This window comes from Dendropsophus ebraccatus, chromosome 2 (assembly GCF_027789765.1).
Source record: "Dendropsophus ebraccatus isolate aDenEbr1 chromosome 2, aDenEbr1.pat, whole genome shotgun sequence".
Taxonomy (NCBI): Eukaryota; Metazoa; Chordata; class Amphibia; order Anura; family Hylidae; genus Dendropsophus; species Dendropsophus ebraccatus.
The window spans coordinates 39,887,776-39,912,228 of NC_091455.1; the positions used below are offsets into that span (position 1 = coordinate 39,887,776).

General features: G+C 42.5%; 1 long non-coding RNA gene across 1 annotated transcript in view; it reads right to left on the reverse strand.

Moving 5' to 3' along the window:
* The window catches only part of LOC138784378 (uncharacterized), a 30,667-nt gene that overhangs the window by 3,334 nt on the left and 2,880 nt on the right, over positions 1–24,453 (reverse strand). The window contains exons 2-3 of the long non-coding RNA XR_011361831.1: positions 17,893–17,966; positions 4,847–5,004 (exon numbers count right to left, since the gene is read on the reverse strand). This is a non-coding gene — a long non-coding RNA (uncharacterized lncRNA). The remainder of the gene's footprint in view (positions 1–4,846; positions 5,005–17,892; positions 17,967–24,453) is intronic.

The window sequence follows — 24,453 nt, forward strand, 5'->3', positions numbered from 1 at the left end:
ATGGGGCCCCATGGTCCCCCATGGTAGTAGCCGTACAGAAGAAGTTTATGTCAGTTGCAATGGGACTCGAGAAAAGATGTCATTCTGTATTTTATTTGTGTTAAATACATTGCATCATAGTTTGTATTCCAAGAAGAAAAAACCTACGATGAATTGATACATGTTGAGCATATAGCTGGAGCCCAGGGTGTCACCTCCCTGTATGTTACTGGAGAGGAAGCAATTGCTTGGGATTGAACCGAACTAATGGTCACTTAACCACAAAATAGGCTCTTGACTACTGGCAGAACTTACTATTACATGCCTGCCCAGGAGAGAGTAATAGTCTCATGTGCTCAGGCCTGGAAGAAGCTGATATTTTAGTTTTTCTTTTTTGTGTCTGTAGACAGAGCTAAGTAAGGACTGGTTCTTCTTGCAAACACCCAGTTGGTTTAGAGAGATTTACTGGCAAAGCCTTATGGGAAAAACATGTATGCAAATTAGCTCTCCTACAGTGGGAAAAAAAGAAGTGGGGGAGATTTATCAAACATGGTGTAAAGTGAAACTGGCTCAGTTGCCCCTAGCAACCAATCAGATTCCACTTTTCATTTTCCAAAGAGTCTGTGAGGAATAAAAAGTGGAATCTGATTGGTTGCTAGGGGCAACTAAGCCAGTTTCACTTTACACCATGTGACAGTACAGAGAAAGAATTTCCTTCTGAAGTAGACAGACCATAATGTCTATGGAAAAAGTAAATTCACTGGTCATGCCTAAATGGACACTGTCATTAAAAAGAAACTTTTGACAAAAGTTTTGATCAGTCAAGGTCTGAGTGTTCAGACCGCGGCCAATCAGGAGAACGAGCCAGGAGTAGTCTATGCACAGCGTGTTCACTCTCTGTTGTCATGGCATGTGACCTAAATCAGGGCTTCTCGATTCCAGTCCTCAGGCCTCACCAACAGGTCATGTTTTGAGGATTTCCTTAGCATTGCACAGGTGATATAATTATACTCAGTGCATCAGGTATTCTCACAGCTGTTCTTTGTATAGGAAATCCTCAAAACATGACCTGTTGGTGAGGCCTGAGGACTGGAATTGAGAAGCATTGACCTAGATGGACTTTAAAGGTAAGGGCCAATTCACACGGAGTAAAAGCGGACTGAATAGACAGACTGTATGCCACTGAGGCAGGCAGGAATCCACAGCGGGGCGTGCCGCCGAGGAATCCTGCTTGCCTCAGTGTCATACAGTCTGTCTATGGGAGGGCTTGCGTGCCTTCTCTCTCTGCGCCTCTCCGCTCACAGAATTGACATGTCAATTCTTTAAGGGGAGAGGCGCGGAGAGCGAAGGCGCGCAAGCCCTCCCATAGACAGACTTATGGCACTGAGGCATGCCAGATTCCGCAGTGGAATTCCGCCGCTTTTACTCCGTGTGAACTGGCCCTAAGTCTGTGGGGTCCATCTAAGTCGGAGACACTGAGCTGGAGAGGAGAGCATGCCAGCTTGTCCTACTGATTGGTCAGTTTGAACACTCAGACCCTGACCAATAAAAACTTTAGGCTTGTCCCTCTGACATGTCAATTTTTTTTTTTTTAAATAACAGATACTGTTTAACGTTTTTTTTTTTTTTTTTGCAAAACTGAATAGGTTGTTTTATTATCCGGACATGTTTCCGACCTTTGTCTTCCACTTTAGAACATTTGCTGATGCGTTAGGTACCTATCCAGTACCATATTATACAGTATAGAGAAATGAAATCATTGTGACTAACAGATGCGCACAGTATATCAGCACAGTATATCAGCATATGTACACGCACTAGACTCGCTGTTTAGCAGGTCTGATTTATCGCTGTATATGCAAACTAACCACCATCTGCAGGGATACAGCATAAAAGGTATAAGAAGTGGGAATAAAACTCTAAGAATGATTGCGTTTGGGGTTAGTTCAGGTATTAATACTTCTGATTTGTGCAAATGTTTTCTACCCTGGATTAAAGTAAGAATTTATAACATTTCCAGCCACAAGCAGGAAACTAGGGAGTGTTTCATCTACATGGACTTATAGCTTCTGAACAGAAACCAGAACATTTCTCTTCTCTGACAGTGGACAAAGAGCTTCAAAATGGCGAATAAGTAACCTACATAGTATCAGATCAGATGATCCAGTTGACACATTTAAAGGGTTTATCCAGCGAAAACTAATATTAGAAAGTTATATAGATTTATAATTTACTTCTATTAAAAAATCTCAAGTCTCATACTTTTTAGCTGCTGTATGTCCTGCAGGAAATGTTGTTTTATTTTCAGTCTGACACAGTGCTCTCTGCTGACATCTGTGGCTGAGACAGGAACTCGGTTTACTATGAACCCCCATAGAAAACCTCTCCTGCTTTGGACAGTCTCGGCCAGAGATGTCAGCAGAGAGCACTGTGTCAGACTGAAAAAAAAAAAACATTTCCTGCGGGACATATAGTAGCTGATAAGTATGGGAAGACTTGAGATTTTATAAAAGTAACTTACAAATCTATATAACTTTCTGACACCAGTTGATTTGAAAGAAAAAGACAACCCCTTTAACAGACTGGTTCATATACATATAACCAAATGGCAGAATGGGCACGGCCAACTATAGGTGCAGTAAAATATACAGAAATCATGTGACCACAACAAAAGAAGAAGCTGTATACTATAACGCAACTAAACCTTTATAAATAATTTTTTTATGGACCATATACAGATATATACAATATGGACACTTGGATATCCCATTTTAAATCCATAGGCATAAATTTTTAACTTGATGTCCCTTTTATAGTAAGGACAACTTCCACTCTTCTGGGAAGATGTTATACAAGGTTTTGGAAGTGCCTGTGAGCTTTTTTTGCCCATTCACTTACAAGAGCATTTGTGAAGAGCATCCAACTCATTTTAGAGCGGAGGGCCGGGCCTACAATTCCCACTCTAGTTCAACCCCAAGATGTTGGATGCGGTGGATGTCTAAGCTTTATGCGGCCTGTCAAGTTCTTCCACACCCCTAACTACTGTATGCCTTAAAGGAGAAGTCCCACCAACTATTTAATCAGCAGGCAGGCGTGAATGGGAAACTAAATAGGTTAACGCACCCGTCCCCTATACCTCTGTACCACCGCTCCCGGGTCCCGTTCTCCACAGTCAGAGTCCTGCAGCTCTGCTAGTTGCAACTTCACGACCCCGGCTGAGTGGGGAAAGGTGAGTTAACTTGTTTGTTGTTTTCGCACCTACCTTCACCTGTCTGACTGCAGATTTCATAGTTGGTGGGACTCCTCCTTTAAGACTATGTTCACACAACGTACATTTTCGTAAAAATAAAAAATTATTACGACAATATACGTTACTTCTCCGTCTATGGGATCCCGGCCGGAGCGTATACACATAGTGTACACTCCGGCCAGGATCCCTAGCGGCGCCGCAAGCAACTGACATGCCAGTTTTCTGCGGCCGCTATTCAGTAAATAGCGGCCGTAGAAAACCCTGTCAGTGCAAACTAGCGGCTACGGCTGCTTACTCCATAGGGTGCAGTGGAGAGTTCCAATGCGGGCACGCACGGATGCGCCCGCATCAGAACTCTGAGGCTGAAAAGATCACCCGGGCGGTACTGCAGTACTGGCCGGGATGATCTTTTCAGAGACCGGCCGTTCCGTGACCCTGCCAGTTCACGGAATGGCCGTTCTTTTATGAAGTGTGCACATAGCCTAATGGACCATAAATGAATTCTTCTTGATAAATCTGGTAAATGAAGCAGTGTCAAAAATATACTGTATGTCGCCTCTGGGCTGGCATAGATATTCACCATGATATACATCTGGCTACATTTGTAAATCTTAGTAAATTGGGCGCAGGAGGATTCCACACCCATTATCAGCCCATCAGTTAAGAAGGGTATAGTCACAAATATGCGCAAAAATATGCGCAAAAATCAAGGACTTTTTGCCAATATACACCAGGCGCACGGACGTTAATCACCCCAACCCCTGACTTGCCCTCATACCAACCCCCTTTACCCCCCCCCCCCCACCAGCTGTGCTTTCTGAATGGATAGGATGTTTAAGTTATGTAAGAGCTGCGGTGTTTAGTCTGATCCTGATGTATTCTGCTTAAATGATGAGTAAAAAACTGCAGCTGTATTCCCTCCTCTCCCTTCTTTCTTGTGTTTAACAACAGCCAGAAATTTTGTGCTCTAAAATTTGAACATTTAAAACGTTCAGTGCTTAGAAATAGGGATGATCGAACAGCGGGAATTTTCAGGTTTGTTCGAACTGGAACCATTGGCTTTTCATTCAAAATCGATGGTTCAAAACGAACCTGGAGTGGTGGCCATGTAGGCGTGCTGAGCACTCCATTCACCGCAGGGAAATAAGGTCCCCATTCTCAGGACCTGTGGGGGAATAGGGTCCCTGTTCTCAGGATCTGTTGGGGGTCCGGGGGGCTAAACCACCAGTAATAAGCTTATAATCCCCTATACGGATAGGGAATAACATGCCCAGATGAGAAGACCCCTTTAAGTCTTGTATATTCCCAGGTATTCTATTGTCATTTATACAAATAATGATAACAGACACTATAAATTTCTTTTTGAAAAGCCATATAATAAACCAAATAATGAAGAATTATACCATGATTAAGAAGCATTATACTACATTGTATCTACATCTGGTAGTGTGTGTATTGAAGGAAATCAGCCAGGATTTCAGGAGAAGTAATTAATTTTCCAAATACTTGATTAATTCTCCATTCCAGGTGGTTTATTTGGAGAGTTATCTGCAGATATGCAAAATACAGAACACCGAGCTGGGGAATTACTGTATAAGAATCAAAGAAAACACTTACATTCATTCTGTCAAGGTCACATCAAGAAAGTATCGGGAGACAAAATGCAGACAGGCTTCACGGGAATCTCTAGACTTCATCTTGTTTCATATAATGCAATTGTCTTTATTCTACAGTTCAAAACATCTTCTGGGATCGCGTCCATTTCAGGTGGGAATCTGAACACAAAATACGGGAATTTTCTTTTCTATTTGACTTTATATTAGCATTATATTCATATTCAAAGCACGCCTTTTGTCATGCAAGTAATATTTATATAAGGCTGGGTTCACACTGCGTTTTTTGCAATCCGTTTTTTTTTGCAAAAAAACGGATGGAAAAAACGGATGCATTTGTGTGCATCCGTTTTGATCCGTTTTTCCATTGACTTCCATTGTAAAAAAAACGGATCAAAACGGATCCGTGTTTTTTTTTTGACGGACACAAAAACGTAGCTGACACTATTTTTGTGTCCGTTAAAAAAAAATGGATCTGTTTTGATCCGTTTTTTTACAATGGAAGTCAATGGAAGTCAATGGAAAAACGGATCAAAACGGATGCACACAAATGCATCAGTTTTTTTATCCGTGTTTTTGCAAAAAACGGATGAAAAAAAAAATGGATTGCAAAAACGCAGTGTGAACCCAGCCTAAGAGAACAATCAGTTTACAGACAACAATCGGTTTACAGTGAAACTCCTCCTCCTATTATCGCATCAGTATTATGGGGTAAAAATATTGAGTAAAAATTGTGAACTAATTTTTTTAATTAAGGGATCCAGGTTTCCCTTTCTCAGATATAGATTTTCAAAGTGCTCGTAAATAGACAAAGCAATGATGACATGAAATTCTGCTTGCTTGGAGCCACCACTAGAGGGAGCTTAAATTGTACCTGTTGTTATGAAAAACTTTGGACATTTCTTAGAGACGCATCCGCTCTGAATAAAAATAAAAAAGAGTCGGACTTAAAATGGGCTCCTATGGAGAGTGACTCTTGAGAGCTGCAGCTGCGGTCCTCTCCCCGCTCTATCTCCCAATCGGTACGAGTCTGACCACTCAGACCCCGACCGATCAAAACTTTGGACGTGTCTCTATAACAAGTGAAAAGTGTTTTTTTATAACAACAGGTACACTTAAAGAGTTTACTGCATAATGTGTTATTACTGAGTGTAATATATAACAGTATGTATTTAATTTCTACACTCCCTTTTTGGGCAGATGCAAATAGGAAAAAATTTGTGCACAGTGACGACATCTTGCTGTGCAGTCATAAGGCTCTTACCTCTTCTCAGCAGCTATCACCATAGGGCAAACCCCTTACACTGGATGGGTATTTTTACTTTACTTTCTTAGGCTAAGTTCACACAATATATTTTTTCAATTACTAACGGCCGTTGTTGTGTTTTCTACGGAATCCAAGCCAGTGTGTATACACTCTGTATACACTCTGTCCGGGATTTCATGTGGCCGCACAGAAAACTGACATTTCAGCTTTGTGTGGCCGCTATTCATTGAATAGTGGCCGCACAAAACTGACAGTGCAGACAATGTAAAGTCCGGTTCTGGTCGGACTTTACATTGTCTGCAATGGTTAATTGGAATGCGTGCACACCCGTATGTGCCCGTATTCCAATTCAAAAGAAATTAGGTTCATCTGGCCGGTACTGCAGTACCAGCTGGGTTGAACTTCACAGAAAGCGGCCCTTCTGTGTGAAGTTAGCCTTAAAGTGTCACTGTCATAGAGACATGTCAAAAGTTTTGATTTGTCTTCATCTGACTGTTCAGACCCGTACCAATCGGGAGATAAATCCGGGAGAGGATTGCAGGTGCAGCATGTCCACTCCCTGTTCTGTGTCACATGATATCAGAGCCAGGAGAGAATTGCACTTTACGCAGTCTTCTCCCGCCTCTATCTACATATCGGTGCGGGTCTGAACACTCAGACAAAGACTGATCAACACTTTTTACATGTCTCTATGACATGTCAAAAGTTTGTCCACACGAAAGGTACAATTTATGTAATACACCTTACTATCAAACTTACTTTTTAGGCTTACTTCTTGTTCAAATTACGTTGTTCACGTTCAGCAATTACCATTTTATTATAGTATTTTTTACTTGTCCTTGGTATTGTTCACCTGATACTGGTTGCTCTGCTTCTGGATTAAAGTAATGACTATGCCACTGACTAAGCTTCTCTGCCATGATCCTCCAAAAATGGCTCCATTATTGTCTATGATACTACTTCATCAGTGCTAGCGTCTCCATTCTGGGACTTTTGTGGTTCTAATGATCCTCCTGCAGATCAGTACATACTAGTGATGAGCGAATACTGTTCGATTTAATAGATATTCGATTGAATAGTAAGGTATTCAATAGTATCGAATATTACCAAATAGTACGCCGAATATTCGATAAATATTCGATAAGCGTCCAAGTGGTCAAATAGATGTTTTTCAATAATCAAATACTTGTTCCCATAGACTTTAATGGGATCGAATACTCGATAGAATAGTCGAATATCAGGGAGATATTTGTACGAATATCGAATACTCAAATATTTCACTATTCGCTCATCACTAGTGCATACCAATTTATTGGGGGTCTCTTAGACTCCACAGTGTAGTGTATCCAACGCCAAGGGAAATGACAGAATCCACATCCTTGGTTCATGACTATAACAAATCAGACTCCAATCAAGAGTTTTGCAGTAATATGTATTTGCCCTCTAAGCCAGAAGTTCACACTCTTAAGCTATGTTTACACAATGTATATTTTTGTAAAAACCACGGCTGTTGTGCACGTTGGCCGTGATTATTACGAACATATACGTTACCTTGCCATCTATGCCACTATGTGTATACGCTCCGGCCAGGATCCCTAGTGGCGCCGCAAACAACTGACATGTGAGTTTTCTGCGGCCGATATTCATTGAATAGCGGCCGCAGAAAACCCTGTCAGTGCACACTAAGGAGCAAGTGGCTCCGGCCGCTCGCTCCATAGTGTTCTGTGGGGAATTCTTATGCGGGTGCGCGTGGATGCACCAGCAACAGAACTCTGCGGCTGCAAACATCATCCGAGACCATCCGAGATCTTTTCAGATCTTTTCAGAGACCGGTCTCTCACGTAGTCTGCACATTGCCTTAGGCTATGTTCACATTTAGCAAAAACAAAGGCCGCTGTTAGACATTTTCTGTCATATCGGCCATAGCAACATAATTTAATTTTAGTTGGATTGTGGGCACATTTGGGTGTGCATGCAATCCAAATCACCACAGAACTTTATGTAACGTACGGCCATCAAAACGGCCATAGATTATGTGAACAGGGTGTGAACAACGGCTGTCAATTATGTCTGCGGCCGTACCGAACAATGGCCTCTGATCCCATAGAGTTTAATACAGTGCATTATTTTAAGACAAGAACAGTCATTGTTTTATTCGCCAACAATGGCCGTTCTTGTCTTACACTGTGTGAACATGGCCTTGCTATGTATTCTGAAGATCCAGATACGGTATAAGCGATTTATTTTTGCTTCTGTGACATTTCCACCGACTATTTTTAATTAATATAAGGATAATTATAGTTTCAGCATTATCAGAGTTCTGGGACATTCGCTACAAAAATGTTTATTATTCAGACTTCAACAATGCCGAAAAAGCCGATGAATAATGAGTAATTCCTCAGCAAACATAAATCATGTCCCTTGTACGTTTACATCACATTATTATTATTATTATCTTTATATTCTTTTTCTTCGTTTTATTAACATTTATCCCCGTTTTGTAAAGTATTTGGTATTCTACTGTATATTTAGTAGACTTAAAGTGTTCCTGTCATTATAACTTTCAAAAACTAAATCAACAGTAGATGTGATATGAAGCAAGTTTGCAATTTAAGTCCTGGGATACACAGGAAGTCCTGGGATACACAGGACTTCCTGTTTTCTAACTGTTTCCTGTTTTTTGAGAAAAAAAGGCAGAAAACAGGAAGTGCCGTGTTTTCCATGATAGACACTATGTACGTTAGGCGGGCATCACATACAATAATACCGGAGTGCTAGTCCTATCCAGACCCAAAGATTACCATGGTATACAAAAAAAGAAATAGATCTAGAAAAACAAGGTCTGCACCTCCACAATATATTTAGTATTCTTTATTTAAATCCAATAAAAAAGGCACAAAATTAAAAACCTCAAAAAAAAAAAACTTTATTTTTTTTTAAAAAAAGACACAAAATTAAAAATGTTTTTAATATTGTGTCTTTTTTGATAAGATTTAAATTAGGAATGCGTGTGTGTGAATATATTGGGGAGGTGCAGACCTTGTTTTTCTAGATCTATTTCTTTTTTGTATACCGTGTTTTTAAATGATAACTAAAAAAAATAATAATAATAATTTAAAGTGCAAACTTGATAAATATCACATATAGGCTATGTTCACACAACGTTTTTTCAGCTCCGTTTAAAATTATGTCCGTTATTTTGAGTCTAAAATAACAGACGTCATTTAGCAGCCTGGCCTCCTGTTAGTGCAATGATGGCTGTTGGCACATTATTCTAGTTTGGGATCACTAATTGCCCTTTGGGTGCGGTTTAATTAAAAAGTAATTTAAGAGTAAAAACGGAGAAAGAATGGTGAGAAAAGAAAAACTGTGTGTGAAAAAACATCCGCTCTTTGCAAAAGACGTCCGAAAATAATGATTATGATCATTATTTTGATATCAGCGGTAAAAATGTCCGTTATTCAATGCATTGTGTGCATTGGACGTCCGTCTTCGGATTGACTTCAATGCATTGCTATTGCAGTCAGTTAAATCACTGCAAAAACAGACATTTTTTTAATATCAAAATCGGACGCCTTTTCTCTATTTTTGACGTTGTGTGAACATAGCCATACTGTTGATTTAGATTTTGAAAGTTATAACGACAGTGACACTTTAAGTAGCGTAACAAAGCTCTATAGGAGTGGGGATGTATGATTATATACATAGGCCAGATTCAGACGACAGATTCCGAATTCGGCTGCATTTTTGCACCTGTGCTACAGCTGCAAGCCCAGAACGTGCGACTGCAATACGGAAGCAAAATATCGCCATATTACACTTCTCTGAAACCGGATTTAGACCACTTTCACACAATTGTACTGCAAACTTATTAGAGGTGTATACCTATACATAAATTCAGGGTGCCCATGCAATGGCAGAGAACTAAATGGCTAGACAGCAGCCTTCATTAATACCCCTCAATATGTCTGTATTTTTCATTCATATTACAGATGTTTTTTTATACTCATATATGAAATAGATCTTAGAGACCTAGAGCAAGATCCACTCCTGTTTGCAGAGCCTTTATACAGCACAATTAATCAAGGGGCCACACGAATGATCACTGTATTGTTTGTGCAGCCATTCTATGCTGTTATTAGCCACAAATTCCCCCAGTATAGACAGAGAGATGTGCAGCCCATAATGATGATTTTACCGGTTTCACAAAAGATCAAACCAGTCGACAAAATGAGTGTTCATAGGAACGCTCAATAACAATAAGATATACACATATTAAGTCACAATTTAAAAAAATACTGTGGTACCTTGGTTTAAGAGTAACTTGGATTAAGAGCTCACAGTTTTTCAAAATTGTAACTTGGTTTAAAAGCATCGCTTTGAGTTGAGAGCTCCCTCTACTGGGTGGGAGGGCGAGTGGAGGAGGGGCATGGTCTGCATAGTGGGGTCTACAGCCCTGTACTCTGACCCAGGAAGTCTGCCTCACCTTCCAAATCATAGCAGATCCACTTCAGGCTGGGGCTTGCATCAGGGGACAGGACTGTTGAGGTAATCTATTCATAGCTGTAACACCTCTCTCCCTGGACACAAAGAGTGCTGCATGTATGTGCCTATATATGCCCTGCTCATTCTTTCTATATTGCTGTATAGAAAAGTTTCTGTCACTGTTCTCCTGCACAGCTCTGTGATTCTCACTTCCTGATCCATGCCGAAGACACGCCTCTTCCCCATTCCAGTCATGTGACCACACAGACCTCTGACAGCAGCCCTGCTTCTCTATTCTAGCCTGTTGTACTATGCTACTGCATTATGGGGATCTGCAGTCCCAGCCTGTATCTACAAACAGCTGTTTTTCAGGTTTATGCCCTTGCTATACATTATACTCCACATGCTGATTGCTATTCTGTGCAGTAACTTATAATACCACATATTCAGCTGTTTGTCATTGTATGTTTCATCTGTTCTACATGTTATTCAGAAAAAAAAAAAAAATCACTATTTTTGGGGTGTGGAACCGACTGTCTGCATATCAGTAATTTCTTATGGAAAAATCTGCTTTGGTTTAAGAGTGGATTTGGATTACAAGCACGGTCCCGGAACAAATTATGCTTGTAATCCAAGGCACCACTGTAAATACGTATAACACTATTTTGTAAAAAAAAAAAAAAAAAAAAGCTTTTCCTGACATGATTTAATATTTTTTGTTTGTTTTTATGGATTTATACTTTTTCAGAAAGTCACTTTGCCAGATATATAATCTGTTTTACCCTTCAGATATCAGAAGTGTAAACACATTGTGAGTCCTGTATTGTGCCTATAGTACACACAGCATGATCATTCTGGAATCACAGCTGATTTATAACGCCTCGGAAGAAAAGTTTCTGAACACTAAATCATTGATGACAGGATGTTTAGGTTAGAACTTTATATTGTTTATAGCAGTTTCAGAATAGTTAGAAGGTATTTCATTCAATCCAACCTGTGGTGGCTGCAGTGGCATAGCTACCATAGAGGCAGGGTAGGCAGTTGCTATGGGGACCATGCAGGAGGGAGGCCTGTGGAGAAGGTAAGAGCCTGTGCTTAACCCCTTATGTACTGCAGTGTGTAAGTGTCCCAATGTTTACTTACATGCTGCAACACAAAAAAAGGGTTAACAAGCAGAAGACAGAGATCTCTCCTTCACTGCACTTATAACCTCTAACCTCTGTTCTCCAGCTGCGCAATCAAGTAGGAAAGGAAAATGTGCAGCGGTCAGGGGTTATCAGTGCACCAGCAGTAAAGTATATATATATATATATATATGTATATATATATATATATATATATATATATATATATATATACACAGCGTTTTGTGTTGTGCATAGGGTGGCCCCTTAAAATTTTTTGCTATGGGGCCCTGTGAATCCCAGCTACGCCCCTGCGGTGGCTGTATATTATACTCATAACCCTATTATATACATTTCATACCAATAATGCCACTGAATATCAGAGACTGGAAAAGGATGGGGCTAAAAATGTTATCATGGTCCCTATTTTTGCGCACTTGTTGCTTAGCGTACCACAGAATAATATTCAGTATTAATATACTAAGTTGAACAATAGTAAGGATATAGTGGTACTTGGTGTCAGACACCATAATGCTGAAGATCATCCAGCATATATATTACTAACCTGGTGCTGTCAGAGGAATCAGGCGGGGTAAATGGGAGGCGGGGCCTAATTTAGGACTGGCCTACACCGGTCTTAATAAATGTCCCCTATAAGGAGCAGGTCCAGAAGCTTGTTAGTTTGTGTTTTTGTTATAATTATTAGGTTTTTATATATTTGTTTTATTTTTCTTTATACATATAAACATTTTTTTATTTCACATTTTTTTTTATTTTAATGTTATTATATTTTTTGTTGCTGTTGTTGTTCCTCATACTTCTGCATTTTACTCAGAGCCAGGAGGGGGCACTTGTTTATAAATGACATATGCCTTACATCATTCAGTTTACTCAGCTGCAGCGGTGCACAGGGGCGTGTACGCGTGGTGGCCAATGAGTATTCATCTATACTGGGCCCATCTGTGCAGAGCAGACATCACTCCCTGCAGTTGGTCTCTTTTATGCTGTTACTAAAGACCAGATGGTCTTAGTGATGGAGCCTCGACTGCAGTTTCCCAGTAAGTGAGACACCTAGTGGTCAAATTTATAGAATAGTATTTCATATAGAAAACAGCCAGAAACTCCCCTGCTGATTTATCATTATTTATTGGTAATGGCAGAGCCCATTAAAACATATGGGAAATATGTGATCTGAACATAGTCTAGTGTTTTCTGGTGTTTCTTCCTTATTTCACCATTTTATTCAAAGGATTTCTCACTATTAGTATTACATTTTCTGCAATTTTCTTACACTAAAGGTGAAAACTTGGCTAGAAAGAATGGCTATTCATCCTGCCAGCCCGTGTCCTTTAATGAAAAATGCCAAGGTTTTTTCTCTGGCAAGTAATTTAATATATGTTTATTCATTCTGACAGGAGAACGAGATATCCAACACCTGGCCAGTCACTATAGTTTATAACTCTCCCCTTGATTATAATGAGATACTATTAGTTCTACTTAACACAATAAGACTTTTCCAGGCTAGATAGTAATTGTTTCAGTGTACACAGAGGGAACATAATGATACATTTCTTTATTGACATATTAGCAATTGTGTACACAATAGTCTCCCTACACACACACCCACACACACCCCATGTTCATATGTACCTCCTTAGTACCTGCCAAAGTTTACTTGGGATCTTATAGCAGTCTGTACCACCCCACCTGTTTTTAGGTTCCTATATGAAATAGATGGGGAATAAGAAGTGGTATATTGTAGCTACCATAAACTGTACCTTAAGCTACAAGGATCCATCAGACCACATGATGTACTCTCAGACCCCACCCCCCACACACACACACACACACACACCCTCCACACACACACACACACACACACACACACACACACACACACACACTCCCAATTTACTAAAAGGGGTTATCCAACGTTAAAAAAACTGAACTACTGAAGATAGCCGAGAGTTGTATGTGACTCAATGGTGATCTCATGGTTAGTGCAGATCCATCTCTCACCATAGGATTATACGACTTTGCTAATGTACATATTCTTGTTTCCCAAACAATTCTCAATTCACTCTTATATCACATCTTTAAGTAAAAAACTTTAATAAAGGACAACTCCCACAAATTTTTTTTTAGCTTATTTAACCCACATTACAAATTTATGTAACTTTGTAATGTGTTTAAATAACCGGTCTGGCCCCCTTCCCCCCACTCCACTTAAATTAAGTATACATTACCAATTACTGTCGTCACCGTCCTCTTCTCCCGGGCGCCATCTTGTGATGACGTCAGAGCCGGGGGGGGGGGGGGGGGGTTGTCAGGTCTTCTTCCTCCTCGGCATCTTCATGTAAAGTGAATGGGAGAGAAAAGGCTGCTGGTGCACTTCCAGCCTTTTCTCTCCCATGGACCCGGAAGTGAGGGAGGTCGCAAGACAGCGGCAAAAGGTGGCGGAGACGCTGGGCGGCGGGCGATTCAAGTGGCGATCGTCACCGAAGGGATGGGGAGTATGGTGTGTGTCTGTGTGTCTGTGATCAGTAAACAGGATCAGTGGCAAATATGAATAAGTTGATGACTAACCAATGAAAGTGTCCATTTTACTTGTAAAATCCCAGTATTAGTGATATGCATGCAGTTATTGGTTGTCTAGTATCTCCTCTCTACAGTAGTGAGATACTAAATGCCCTGTACTGCTGTGTGTCTAGTATCTCCTCTCTACAGTACAGTGTGATACTACATGTCCTGTACTGCTGTGTGTGCACTAGTGGATTATAATAGGGGCGTTTTGGGCGGCAGCCGGGGCCCTGAGCTCCTGGGGGGCCCATGACCACCCAAAAAGACTTATACTTTCAATGGTGTACTGTCTCCTGGCTACACTTCTGCCATGATTTGCAAAAAAAATCACTGTTTTTTTATGGCAATTTTGCACAAATCAGGACATCATGACATTATCTATCCTGTACTATGAACACCAGGCTAGTGCTTCCATAGTTACAGTGGGGGGGGGGGGGGGGGGGGGGGCAGGCTTGGTGAACAGCCCAGGGCCTATGGTAAAGTTAATCCGCCCCTGTGTGTGTGTGTCTAGTATCTCCACTCTACAGTACAGTGTGATACTACATGTCCTGTACTGCTGTGTGTGGCTAGTATCTTCTCTCTACAGTATAGTGTGATACTACATGTCCTGCACTGCTGTGTATCTAGTATCTCCTCTACAGTACAGTGTGATACTACATGTCCTGTAATGCTGTGTGTCTAGTATCTTCTCTTAACAGAACAGTGTGATACTATATGTCCTGTACTGCTGTGTGTGTCTGATATCTCCTCTCTACAGTACAGTATGATACTACATGTCCTGTTCTGCTGTGTGTCTTGTATCTCCTCTCTACAGTATAGTGTGATACTACATGTCCTGTACTGCTGTGTGTTTCTAGTATCTCCTCTCTACAGTAAAGTGTGATACTACATGTCCTGTACTGCTGTGTGTCTAGTATCTCCTCTCTACAGTATAGTTTGATACTACATGTCCTGTACTGCTGTGTGTCTAGTATCTCCTCTTTACAGTATAGTGTGATACTACATGTCCTGTACTGCTGTGTGTCTAGTATGTCCTCTAAAGTAGAGTGTGAGACTACATGTGATTCATTACATTTCATTTCATTCATTAAAAATTCACCCTCAAATCTTATTACTCTGCCCTTCACCTTGCCAAACAACATTATTTCACCTCCCTCATATCTTTACTGTCAAAAAATCAAAAATGCCTTTTTGAAACCTTTAATTCTCTTCTCAAGCCCAAAGCTCAGACACCTATCACTGACCTCTGCGCTGAAGATTTGGCCTCCTACTTCAAATCCGAAATTGACACCATCCGTTCCGACATCACCTCCCAGCTCCAAAGCCCCATAGATCCCATCCCCTCTCCCACCTTCTCTTCACTCTCTGCTTCTGATCCAGTGACAGAGGAAGAAGTCTCCAAGCTCCTCTCCTCCTCTCGTCCTACTACCTGCCCTAGTGACCCTGTTCCCTCACACCTCCTCCAGTCCCTCTCTCCTGCTGTCACTACTCACCTCACCAAAATATTCAACCTCTCCCTCTCCTCTGGTATCTTTCCCTCCTCATTCAAACACTCTGTAATCACCCCGCTACTGAAAAAACCTTCTTTAGACCCATCCTGTGCAGCCAACTATCGACCTGTCTCCAATCTCCCCTTCATCTCTAAGCTCCTGGAACGTCTTGTCTACTCTCGCCTTACTCGCTATCTCTCTGATAACTCTCTTCTTGACCCTCTACAGTTCGGCTTCCGACCCCTTCACTCCACCGAAACTGCTCTCACCAAGGTGTCAAACGACCTCCTGAAGGCCAAGTCACAAGGAAACTACTCCTTGCTGATTCTCTTGGATCTTTCAGCAGCGTTGGACACTGTGGAACACCAGCTTCTCCTCTCCATGCTCAGCTCTCTTGGTCTTAAGGACTCTGTTCTCGCCTGGTTCTCTTCCTACCTCTCTGACCGCTCCTTCAGTGTATCCTTCTCTGGCTCTACTTCTTCTTCCTTACCTCTCTCTGTTGGGGTTCCCCAGGAATCAGTCCTGGGTCCCCTCTTCTCCCTCTATACAGCCCCCATCGGACAGACCATCAGCAGGTTTGGCCTGCAATACCATCTTTATGCTGATGATACCCAGCTATACACCTCCTCCCGTGACATCTCCCCTGCCTTCCTGCAAAACACAAGTGACTGCCTATCTCAGGGCCGGGACAAAGGGTAGGCCAGGTTAGGCGATGGCCTAGGGCGCCATCTCTTGGTGAATTACAGGGGGGCGCAATGTAGCTTCACGTGTGTGTGTGTACTAATGGAGTGTGTGTGTGTGTGTTAGTGGAATGTGTGACTGAGATAGGACAACTCCCAGCATGACCTGTATGGCTGAGGTTGGACAACAACTCCCAGCATGTGCCTGTGTGGCAGAGGTAGAACTACAGCCCCCAGCATGCACCTTTGTGACTAAGGTAGAACTACAGCTCCCAGCATGCTCCTGTGTGATAGAGGTAGAACTACAGCTCCCAGCACAGCTCCTGTGTGTGTGTGTGTGTGTGCGGGGGGGGGGGGGGGGGGGGGCGCCATTTGCCTAGGGCACCAAAACTCATTGTCCCGACCCTGGCCTATCTGCTCTCTCTAACACTATGACCTCTCTGTTCCTCAAACTTAACCTTTCTAAAACTGAACTTCTTGTATTCCCTCCCTCTAACAAACCTAAACCCGACATCTTCCTCTCAGTCTGTGGTACTAGCATCACTCCTGTGCATCAAGCTCGATGTCTGGGGGTTATGCTAGACTCCGATCTATCCTTCACTCCCTATATCCAAGCCCTTGCACACTCCTGTCACCTTCATCTCAAAAACATCTCCAGAATCCGCCCATTTCTCACCACTGATACCGTTCAGACTCTGACTGTCGCCCTGATCCATTCCCGACTTGACTACTGTAACTCCCTACTAATCTGTCTTCCTTTCTCTAAGCTCTCCCCTCTCCAGTCTATCCTGAACGCAGCAGCCAGGCTAATCTTCCTCTCCAGCCGCTATACTGTCTCCCTCCTGTGCTAGTCACTACACTGGTTACCTATTAAATATAGAACACAGATCAAACTCCTCACCCTCACCCATAAAGCTCTCCACAACTCTGCCCCTCCATACATCTCCTCCCTCATCTCCACCTACCATCCTTCCCGTGCTCTGCGTTCTGCTAATGACCTTACACTAACCTCTTCTATAATCAGAACCTCACACTCCCGCCTAAAAGACTTCTCTTGTGCTGCACCAGTTCTCTGGAACTCCCTACCCAAAGACCTCAGACTTATTTCCAACATCCCCAGTTTCAAGTGTGCCCTGAAGACTCATCTCTTTAGGCGTGCTTATAACATTTAGTAATCTCGTCTCCCTCTGCTATCCCTTCTCTATTCCTCTCTATAACCTCTTCGGTGCTATTTACACTGTCCTTGTTATCTGAGCTCAGAAAATGGCTTGTGACTGGCTTGCCATGTGGTGACCCCGCTCTTAACTGCTGTGATCCCAGGTGCTATCTGCAGCCTGGGACTGCGGCAAATATCAATTAATAAATTGGATTGAAATTGGATGAAAAAATTGGATTGCAAAAATGTAGTGTGAACCCAGCCTTACCTTGCCACGCTCCCAGGTGTCCTTCTAGATTTCCCCGCTGTCAAGAGCCGCTGCGCAATCCTCTACACCCATCTCTGCAGTGACAGGTAAGTGTAGGAGTAAGGTTAAAAATACTTAAAATAAATTAAAATGTACATAAAATAAATTAAACAGGAAGTGTGTGTCACATAAACTGTGTCTGTGTAAAATGTAAACAAATATAAACAATATATGTTAAAAACACTCAAGACTCAAGTACGTGGGGGAGATTATCATGGAACTTCCATATCAGTAAACACAAGAGCACAAGTGGTAAGGCTATTTTCACGACTGTAAATACTCCATCAGCCAACTTAAAGTGCGCGGCCATTGATCACATTCCCTCCTTGAGACGTAGGGGTGACAGACAGGCCATTCTCAAGAGGAAAGAGGCCAAATGGATTTTCCTTCTTGACACAGTATACCCCGAGGGTTTAAATATGGAATTAAAGTTCTGCTAAGGATTCCATGAGATTGAATATTACAGGTCATGACTGTTAAATAAGTGTATACATCTCTGTATATAGTATAAAACTCTATATGGTATTGAGCATTTAAGCATATATTGTTTATATTTGTTCACGTTTAAACAGACACAAATTAGGTGACATGCTTATCATTTTACACGCCTATTATTTTTTGTGCACAAGTCTTTTAACCGTATCACACAGTGATTTCATAGCACCGGCCGTTATTTGTATAACAGCGGCCGTTGTTGTAAAATAATGTTTGCAGTTAAATGATTGCTGTCCAATAAAAACGGATGCCATTTTGACGGCGGGTGAAGATAGCCTAAGGTTATTTTCTCACTTCAGGAATATATCGGGCAAAGATGGCCGTTTATATAACAATAATAATGATCATTATCTTTATTTGCAGTTATCTATATAACGAGACAGCCACCATTGCCCGATATGTTCCCAAAGTGGGAACATAGCCTTATAGACACACTCAATCCAACTAAACTAATAGCAAACATTTGTACTGTTCATATCATTATTTGAGCATGTTAAGTAAACATCTACAGTGCAGGGAGAAAAGTAGAACCTTGATCCTAATAACCAGAGGATCTGACTTTAACAATGTTAAAGAGAGATTTCAATTCTTCCTCCCTCTATGTCTCAGTTTATGAATATTTCTGGAATGATTTGTTATCCCAGCTCCCTTCAGGTCATGCCAAACCATCTCCATAGGGTTAAGAGGTATTCCCATTACAATATAGTTATGCTTGTAGGGCTCAAGTTAAATATTTTTGCAAATACATTCACTTAGCAATATTGCCTCCTTCTCCTGAGAAGAGACCAAAACTCTATGGAAAATTAGTAATGGGTTCTGAGGCCACATCTCCTGCCCCCCATGCTACCCCCCCATTGGGCTAGTGGGGGATAGAGCAGGCATACGCAAGGAAGAAGGGGTGAATCTGGTCCTTCTCCCTGGCATATGCCTCAGGCGGGACTTTCATAAATATCCCCCTATTTCTCTATATATGTACATTATAGTTATAGGTGCAGCAGCCAGACCACTACTTTTAGAGCAGCGTGGTGGTTGGTAACCTAGACAACAAGCTGTAAACAATGGAAGGGAAAGAGCAACATTTTAGGAAGCGGAGGAGGCAAGTTTGCTAGATGAATATATTTGCAAAAACTATGTTAGTTGAGATGAGAATACACCTTCAGGCTATGTTCACTGTCAAACTCACTGCAGGCTCATTTACTATCTGCAGCGAAACTCCTAATCCTGCAAGTCAAGAGATCCCATCCAGACGACAATGGCTAGAAAAAGTAAACCGAATTTGCAGACTAGAAGAACTGACTAGTATATTAAGCCATACTAGAACAAAATTTCAGAAAACCTGGGCTCCATGGATAGCACACAGGGATATTGCGCTATTGCACATATGACTTAGTACTCCCCCCCCCCCCTCTTTCTTTCTTTCTTTCTTATTCCCCCCCCTCCCCTCTGACATCACTCTCCCCCCCCTAATTACCCCCTCCCCCCCTCCACCTCTACTACCATACCACTACTCCCCACTGGCTACCTCTCCTTAACCTGAAGTGCACACACTGGGCTCACCTCCTAGAGACGTACATGATGACTTCGCAACTTCGTAATTTGGTACTGAAGACAGAGATAAATCTTAAACTGCACACTGACGATAATATGAGATATATATTATCCTCTACGTCTGTATCCTCTTTCAGAGGATACAACAACGATTTATAACAACCAGCCAACAAACTGTATGGTTCCCACAAGATATCCCCCTTTTGCTAGAACAAGATGTAACCACCTCCACAAAGACAATTCAGCAATAGGGAGTCACACTCCGGTGAGACTTTACAACAACCACTATCCTGCAGTACAATGCTAATGATCAATAGACACTCTTATGTAGCCCTTTCTTCTTTGTGGACTGTTAATTGAATACTATGACATTCTCTGTTAACCTGCTTACCCCCTGTTTACTCCATCTGTAATACTACTGTAAGAAAAAGGATAAATCTTATTATGTAAATGCACTCTTACTGAAAAATAAAAATACAGATTTGAAAAAAAAGAAAACTGACCTGTCATTTTTTTCCGGCGGCGTATGGGATCCCGGCCAGAGCGTATACAATGTGTGTACGCTCCAGCCGGGATCCCATTGCAAATAAGGCATTGTTCCACACCGCAAAACTACGGCCGTAGTTCTGCGGCGAGAACTACGGTCGTAGTTTTGCGTCGTGTGAACATAGCCTTAAGGTCTATTTTTGTTTTCCTCAAAGCATTGTGCATTTGTGCTTAGATTTTTATGTTTTAGACCATTCTTGTCTAATTTGGCAATAGAACATTGTGACAGGAGTCGAGGACCACCACTAGCAATGGCGTAAGCCCCACCAGGGAGCAGAGTCTAAGGAGACACTGGTCTTCACCAAAGCCCGCTGCATGGCGGGTTGGACTTGCTGCGGCAGGTGACCTCCAGGTCACTACCACTGGCTTGGCTTGCTTGAGGTACAGCCGGATACACGTAGACAGGTCAGCAGGCAGGAACCCAGCAGGAAGCTTAGGCAGGACTCACAGGAACCAGGAGTCCCGAGCAGGAGTCATAGGCTGGAATCACGGGCAGGAGTCACAAGCAAGAAAGTTGGGACCACAATGTTCGGGAAGCAATGCAGGGGCTCCAACAAGGGGGTCAGGACAGGGGCAGGCATTTATAGGTGTTGCCCCTTTAAATTTCACCTTACCAGCACACGCACCCTATAAGGTAGGGACGCGGGCGATGGGGAGAGAGAGAGAGGGAGGGTGGCAGGGTGAGGACATGGGGGGGCCAGACCCATGTCTTGGCATCAGAGACTCTGTGTCCGCCACAGCCAAAAAAAGGGAGGAGCAGGAGCAGTCCGTGGTACAGGTCGGGTCCATGACAAACATTTTCCCAGAAACAATGTGGAAATTCCCAGTGGTCTCGGGCAAATTTGAGATAAGCTGCAATTGTTTTATTTATTTTTTGGGACATCAGTGGCTTCCTTCATGATATCATTCACTGAACTCTTCTTTAGCATTATTAATGGACATGGAGGTGTTTGACAGTTGTATAGTCTTGTAGGTACTTTGCTTTTACTCTTAGGTTTTTGAGAATTGTCCATTGTGCTGATGGAATAATCTGACCATGGCGCCTATTGTTAGGGAGTAACAATAGTTTGGATTTTCTCCATTTGTGCATAATTATACACCAGATTGATGGTCACCCAAAGTCTTTGGCAATGTGTTAGTAGTCTGTTTCAGTTTCATACATTCCCCTAGTACATCTTGTGAGGTCTTCTTCTTGCCCCAAGGCATGGTTCCCATTAACCAATATGTTATTAAGAAAAAATTGCATGCATTTAATGGGCAATGCACATGTGACCCCTGTGACCACTAACCTTATCAGCCTAATTGAAGCTCCTTTTACCTATTTTCTCTTGGAAAGGTCCTTAACACAGATGGTCACAATTTTTTTTTCTCCATGTACTTTGGATGTTTACTCAATGTGCTCAGTAATGGACGTGAATGGTACAAACATCTGTACGTTATTCATTCAGTTAGATTGTATTTGACTATAATTGTGACTTTGATGAGAATCAGACCTTATTCTACTAGCAATAAATGTAGAAACCCAGAAAATTACAAAGGATTCATTAACTGGAATGCACAGGGACATGGGGATTCTTTCCTTTCATAGGTTACAGTAAACGTTCTTCCCTTATAAAATGTACATTGCAGGGAACAGCATATATTATTAACATTTTCTAAAATGATGGTTGATTTCTATGTTATATTCTGTATATCTTAAAGGGGAGACAAATCTAACCTGCTGATAGCCCCTTATTGCTCAGGGGGTCCGAGTATACCTCTTACCTTCCTCCTGGGCTGTTAGCAGTGTAATCCTGGGGCCGAAGCACTGTTAGGAGCACTGCCCCTCCCCATAGCCCCCAATCGGCACGCTGGGCAGTGCTCCTAACGGTGCTCCGGACTGAGGATTACATTTCTAACAGCACTGGAACACCACTGAGGAAGAAGGTAATGTAACGCCCGGAGTAGTGGATCCACTGGACCGGCACCAGCGATGGCACAAACCTCACCAGGGAGCGGAGTCTAAGGGGCCGCTGGTTTTCACCAGAGCCCGCCGCAAGGCGGGATGGACTTGCTGCGGCAGGCGACCCCCAGGTCGCTACCCCTGGCTTGGTTGCTGGTGACGGCAGGCGAGGCGTGACAGGAGCAGGTACTGACAGTGGCGTGTAAGCGTACCGCAGGTGACAGGCGAACACAAGAACAGCAGAGAGACGGGAAGCAGGAACCAGGGACTAGGGACCAGGTAGCGGACAGGTATCAGGAACAACAGGGAGCTGGGCCAAACGCTATGGGAAGCATGTAGAGGCTCCAACACAGGGGACAGGGCATGCTGGGATTTATAGGGAGTGATTGGGTGCAACTACCAATTAGGGGCGGACTGGCCCTTTAAATCTGAGACAGCCGGCGCGCGCGCGCCCTAGGAGGCGGGGACGCGCGCGCCGGCCGGCACAGACGGAAGGAGGAGCGGGACGAGGTGAGGCGCCCCCCGGGGCCGAACAGACAGCAGCGCCGGGTCCCTGCACCAGGACCCCGGCGGCTGCCTGAGCTGGATGGCGGTTGCGGCGGCGTCCCGGAGCACGGGACGCCGCCGCGGCCATGACAGGTAAGAGACATACTTTCCTCCTTGGTGCTCCGTGCACAATAGCACAATAACCTGTTGATAGTTCCCCTTTAATGACTTTAATTGTCATATAAAAGTGAGAAATGTTTCTAACTACATCCTTAAAGGGGTACTCCAGAGACATGCTTTATTTTTCAAATCAACTAGTGTCAGAAAGGTATACAGATTCATTGATTACTTCTCTTTAAAAATCTCAAGCCAAGTACTAATTAGCTGCTGTATGTCCTGCAGGAAGTGGTGTATTCTCTCCAGTCTGACACTGTGCTCTCTGCTGCCACCTGTGTGCGCATTAGGAACTGTCCAGTGCAGGAGAAGTTTTCTATGGGGATATGCTACTGTTTTGGACAGTTCCTGACAGAGGTGGCAGCAGAGAGCACTGTGTCAGACTGGAAAGAATACACCACTTCCTGTAGGACATACAACAGCTGATAAGTACTGGAAGAGTTGAGATTTTAAAATTTAAAAATCTATTAAACTCTCTGACACTAGTTGATTTAAAACCCCTTTAAATCCCCCTGAGCTTTGTCCTAGATGTGTTCTTTCTTCATTGTGTATTGAAATATTGTTACGCCAGTGCATTGTAACAAAGCAAGGGGATGTCATTCCCTATCAGGCAGAGCAGTCAGTCATTTATCTCCGCTCCTCTTTCATCTGCTCCGGCCTCAGCTAACTGTTCTTTATAGTGAAATGCACTTACACGTTTTTCCTTTAATCTCCCTCTCAGTTGCCCTCAGCTTGGTTCGGTCATTTTTTTTTTCTTGTCCTTTACATGCATTCACCTACAAAAAAATTCTTTAGCTGTGGTTTTAGCCTTAGATATTGAAAAGGCTTTCAACAGTCTTTCACGGGATTATTTGTTCCCAGCACTAAGCACGATGGGATTTGATGGTCCTTTTGTCTCTACACTGAGAATACTGTTCTCTGACTCCCAAGTTACTTTATAAGTTCTTTCTTTGTTCAAGTTTCCCACTGACATCCAACCAGGTGCCCCTTACCCCAGAAGATTTTGTCATTGCTCGAAATCACCAGATAATGATATCATATAATACAGGTTTATTCATAGGCCCCAGGGGACACAATCTTATTCTGTTTGTAGGCGATTTACTGCTAACAAGTGACTAATATCCCTCTGTAACCTGATAACTCTGATAGATGCATATGCTTCCACGTTAGGCTCACAAATTAAAGGAGAAGTTCAGCAAAATGTTTTATTAAAGTATTGTATTGCCCCCCAAAAGTTATACAAATCACCAATATACACTTACTACAGGAAATGCTTATAAAGTGCTTTTTTTCCCTACTGCATCAAGGCTTTACTTCCTGGATAACATGGT